Genomic DNA, 5,821 nt, shown 5'->3' on the forward strand with positions numbered 1-5,821 from the left:
TTCTGCCACGCGGCGTGTCCTGGTTGGCCGGGGCTGCTGACGCGTAGCAATTTTTTTAAATTGCGTTTTAATCCCCAATTTTTGATTTTCTTTTCAAAAATACCCCTAAAATCCGAATTTTCACCCCTCTTTCCCAAAATTATTTTCAATTAAATCCTAAAAATAATTTTACCCATTTTTATGATTATTATTATTTTTATTTCCATTTAATTAAATTAAACTAAATTAAAACTATATATTATTAAATAAATAATTATTTAATTCATATAAATTTACAAAAAAAAAAATTAAATTAAAACAAATTAATATTCATAAAAAAATAATAATAAATTTTTGGGGTGTTACAGTAACGGTCCCGGAAATTCAAAAAAAAATACATATAATAATCTGAGTGCGGAAGCGAAATAAAAGATTAAAGTTAACATCCCTTACATAATAACTTAAAAGTACTAAACAATATCACAGAATAAGTTCTCTAAAGAAAATACGAGAAATAAAAAAATTAAAAGAAACTCGAAAGTATCTAGTATCTACTCGTTGTTTTCTTGTGGATCGGGCTCGAGAACCAGGTCCTCATGATCTGAAATGGTTAAATAAGAAATGAGCTACACTAGCCCAATAAGGACATCACATTATATCACCGTCACATAAGCAAATGTTGGTAGAAAACCAAAAACAACCAATGGAGCACAAATTTTAAACAAATTCATTTATCAATAATCAAATCATTTACCGTCCACTTACTGCAGTAAGATTTATAAAAACAACCTATGGAAACAATAACATTATAAATATCATGAATTGATATATAATCTGTAACATAGCACATATCATACTTTTATATTCAAATCATCAAACAACAATTGCCCTTTTTTTTTATATCAACCTTCTAGTATCCATGGGGATCCATAGGGGTCCTTACTACAAGTGAACTATTCCCTTTAAATAATTTTAATTCCATAGCGATTCCCATACCCTGTCCGGTGTGAGTGCCAAAATAATAAACCTCAATACCCCGTCTGGTATGAGGGTGAAGTGGGCCATCCTCATACCCCGTCTGGTATGAGCGCCAAATGACCAAGTTTCCATACCCCGTCCGGTATGAGACAACGTTCACGGTAGGGTTCCCTATGAATCTGGTCCATCCACCATCTCCTAAGATATCTAGTGAGGCTGTCATCTTATCCATTTATCAAATCACATTCCATTCCTATTTCTCCTTAGTCTTCGTTACCAACTCAAACATAAATATATAAACAAGTAACTTGATTTGACGCTGAAAACTAGATTATCACTGCGCCTACGGGCGGATCCTGGGTTCCCTGAATTTTTTTCTTGGGAATTGAAACGCGCTTATGGTATCTACACATATCCCAAATAACCTAAAAATAAGACCCAGGGTCTACTCGGTCAATTTTAGAATCCCGCTGTGCTCTAGCAGCGATCCACATCAGGTTGGCTGTTTTTGGCTCTTTCTAGCCGAATTCAGCCAAACTTGCATCGGTTCCTGTGAGAAAACACACTTAGGGCCTTCGGTGGGCCGAAAAAATGTGAAAAACTGAAACTCACTGGCGGTGGGACTCTCCAGTGCGGCGGCTCCTTCGGCTTACGTCGTGATTGGGTATTTTGCTCCGGTCAACCTGTAGAGGAAGAAACGGTGATCACAACGGTGGTAAAATTACATTGAACGGGAATCGGGAAGGGTCTCATCGGAGGTAAAAATCGAGACACCCTACGACAGCGTCGCTGAGCTTCAACGACATTTTCCGACCAATTGGCCAGTGCTTTCGCTCCAATTTGACCATAGGTGGGTTTAGAATCAAATTCTGAGCAAAAGGTAGAATTTTTACCTCGTTTGGCGGCCGAAAATTGCTCCGGTACGGCGGCAGGTGGCGGCGGTTGGCTCCCCAGCGGCTGGGCTGTCTTCTCCGGCGAGGGGCTCTGGCGGCTAGGGTTAAGATTTGGATTTGGGCAGTTGAGGTTATTTATACACATCCGCTTTTGATCTGAGTCGTCCATCGCTTTTAATCTGGACCGTCCGATCGCGATTAAATAGGGAATGAATTTGGGCCGCTCATCGCGATTCAATCTGAGCCGTCCGTGCGCGATTCAATCTGGGCCGTCTGTGCGCACGGGAACGGATCTCATCCATTCGATCGCACGCATGCGGATCGCCTACATGGCTCCCTCCCGTGTGGTCTCCCGCGTCAACATTTCTGCCACCTGGCGCATCCTGGTTTGTCGGGGCTGCTGACCGGGCAGCTGACGTGACACAACATTTCTAAATTACGTTTTGACCCAAATTTCTGATTTTTCTTTCAAAAATACTCATAGAACCCAAATTTTCACCCATTTTTTCAAAATTATTTTCAATTAAATCCCTAAATAATTTTTACCCATTATTATTATTATTATTATTTTCATTAAATTAAATTAAATTCTATTAATACTTAATTATATTTATATAGAATAAATTAAATTAAAATAATAATAATAAAATAAAAAAGAAATAGTTGGGTGTTACACACATGAAAAATATACATAAGCAATGTATATATATATATTTACATATATAGTTTTTGTTTCCTTCCTACATTTATATCAAATTCATTCAAATAAATATATTTTTACATATTCATTATAATTTATATATGTATATCTCATATGCATAATATGCATTCCTATACATACACTATATATATATATATATACATATAAATATATATAACTTAATTTTTATCACCCTCTCATTATACCAAGCTACTCTCACCATCTCTCTATTTAAGTTCAAATTTTTCATTTAAAATCAAAAAAACTTAAAATGTATTTATTTTAAACATCATGCAAAACTATTTAGAAAGAGAATAATGAAAGAAAAAAAAAAGAACTCACATTTGGATAATTTGAAAGAAGAACCTACGTGAGAGGGGCGGTCACACAGTAGTTACGCTTCCCGCGGTGTCCCAGCTCAACCTTCTTCTTCCCTCCGCCACGCCGATTGTGCCAATGCTTCTTCACTCTCTTCTTCCCGTCACTTCTCTCCCTCTCCTCCTCATTCTTCTTTTCTTATCTTTTTTTTTTTATTTGGTAGATTGAAAGAGAGGAAAAAATGTTTTGTTTGGTATTTATATGATGGGAGAAGGGATAAGGATGATGAGGTGACAACCCAGGAGAGGGACGAAATCTTCCCATCCATGCGAATGGTGGCCACCGCTATACCATTTCCAAATCTTTCCATGTTTCAATCTCACATGCACCCACTCTTATTTGATTGATCATTTTCATTATTGTGAATTTTTAATTTTAATTTATTTTTTTCTTTCTCTTTTTTTGTTCTTATATTCATTTTACAATATTTAAGTTAATTAATTTACCAAATTTAATATTTTCTAATCAATTTTTAAGTTAATTAATTTTCTAACTTTCTTTCTAATTTAATTTTATTATTTTATTGATTTCAATATTTCCTAATTATTTTTTAAAATTTAATTTATTTTACTAATTACAAATTTTAATGTATATTTTAAATACTTTCTAAATTTATTTTAATTTTTTAAATAATTTTTTAATTTCCAGATAAATTATTTTAAATTTTAATTTATTTTACATATTTTTTTAATTTCCTCCTGAATTTCACAAATAAAATTCAGAGTCCAATTTCTGAGCTGTTAATCACAGAATGTTGTATTCATTAACAAATATAATAGACTTGCTCAGATTTAATTAAATTTAGTAATTATATTTTTATTAACATAATAATGAATTAAATTATTGATTATATTAAATCAACTATTATACATCAGTTACCGTAAATCTATAATACACCCACATGCAACATCAATTCAATAAGCCTTTAACCTGTTCATATATATATATATATGACTCTAATAAATGATGTAGAGTTTTGAATAAGTGTAAGGCTTTAATCTAAATCTATTGGTTGCTTTGGTTAATGTATATACGGGACATTAAATAAATAATTTATTATAATATTCTTAAAAATATATAAAACATTCAGCTTATTGGTACTTAACGATCACTTTTTTGAAAAAAAAAAAAAAAGAAAAGTAACTAAAGAAGTAGTAAATAAATGGTCTGCATACTCCACTAAGGTACGATGTGCAGTGGAGTATATGATGCATTAAACTAAAATAAATTTAATTATATCGAAAATTCAATTTAACATCTAGATTTCAAGGTGCTATTTAAGAAAAATAAATAAATTTAATGGGTGATAGTAGTCCGACACTAAGAGTATGTATGTGTCTATTGTGGATTAACGTGTACAATATGATCGATAGACATTATAAATAATTAGTTATATACATCACAAATTAGTTATAATAATTAATCCATTATTTCAACTTTTTAATGCAAAATAGCCAAAACTTCTCCACTATGTCTTTTCATGGTGCTGATTGAGGTGTCATTATATATATATATATATATAAGTTTATCTATTGGCTAGTACATATTTTTTTAATTATTTTTGCTAGTACATGTTTAAAGTGCTACATTATATATATATATATATATATATATACACGTGTGTGTGTGTGTGTGTGTTGTACATATGTTATGTTCTTATCCGTGTATCCTGTCCAGAGTCCACAAAAAAACCCAACAGGTTTGCAGCCGGATTCATGGAATTTTTGGGTTACTACTGAATATAATTCTAATTATTTTTTTAATTTTGAATTTTTTATTGATTGTCGTGCAATCGGCATCAAATAATAACTGCTGCAAACAAAATATATATATATATATAGAGAGAGAGAGAGAGAGAGTGGCTAGTGATGTAAAAAAAACTTATATATTTATTTTATAAATTACAGTATCCCTGCCTATTTAATGAATAATTTTTTAAAGATTTAAAATATAAAATAAAAAATTTATAAATTTAATTAGTTTATTGTAAACTTTGAGTAAAAAATTATTACGTAACAGGAAATACCATACAACCATCAAATATTTTAGTAATAGTACTGCTCCAACCAAAGCACTTTCACCTTTTCTTTTTGGTGTCAAATCAATTTGACTTGGCTTTAAATATATATATATATATACATGAAAAATATGGTCATGACAAAATTACAAAAAAGAAAAGAAAAGCAAAGAAAATTTTGAATTGAAAGACGCGATACAAAAATACAAAAATATATGTGTGTGTGTATATATATATATATATAAATAAATTTAGACCCAAGCCCAATTAACTGATGTTGCAAGTCTATTTTATTTTATGTTTCTTTTCTTTAAACGCATCTATAAACATAGCCCAACCCTGAATTCATTAATGAGATAGACCCACCCAAGTTATAATATTTTCTAGCCTATATACACATGTAAAAATTCATGTAATCTGGAACTTGGAAGTCATATTTGTTTTTCTTCTTCATGTTGAATTTAGACGATGGTGAGAAATTGGTGGATTGACATCAAGAAAAGTCTAAGTCATGAGTTTCAATTTAATCATTATCATTATTTGTCCTTCCATCCTACTTTGAAAAATAATTCATTCATCAATTTTGTTAAAAGTGAATTCATTATCCTGTGGATGTATGATTGCTGTTTTGTTGAAATGGGCTTTTTATGGAGTTATGATATAAGCAAATTTGTTTCACAAGAGATTGTTTGATTATTAACGCCACAAAAATTGGCACGTGGGGTAGGTCTCATATCTTTCTCTTTTCTAGAATTCACAATTTTAGGTACTCTTTTTTAACATTATGTGGATGATATTTTACTCTCATTATGGTTTTGAATGAGCTGTTTGATATGAAGAGAGTCGATTTCAACAATAAGTTTTTTTATCTCTTTT

General features: G+C 31.3%; 1 long non-coding RNA gene across 1 annotated transcript; it reads right to left on the reverse strand.

Moving 5' to 3' along the window:
- Positions 1–287: 287 nt before the first annotated feature.
- On the reverse strand, positions 288–3,245 carry LOC148253752 (uncharacterized). The gene is made up of 2 exons (XR_015819285.1): positions 2,893–3,245; positions 288–580 (listed from the first exon to the last, which is right to left on the reverse strand). It is a non-coding gene; the product is annotated as an uncharacterized LOC148253752 (long non-coding RNA).
- Positions 3,246–5,821: the final 2,576 nt, after the last annotated feature.

The sequence above is a fragment of the Carica papaya genome, chromosome 5 (genome assembly GCF_054855325.1).
Source record: "Carica papaya isolate Zhongbai chromosome 5, ASM5485532v1, whole genome shotgun sequence".
NCBI classification, from domain to species: domain Eukaryota; kingdom Viridiplantae; phylum Streptophyta; class Magnoliopsida; order Brassicales; family Caricaceae; genus Carica; species Carica papaya.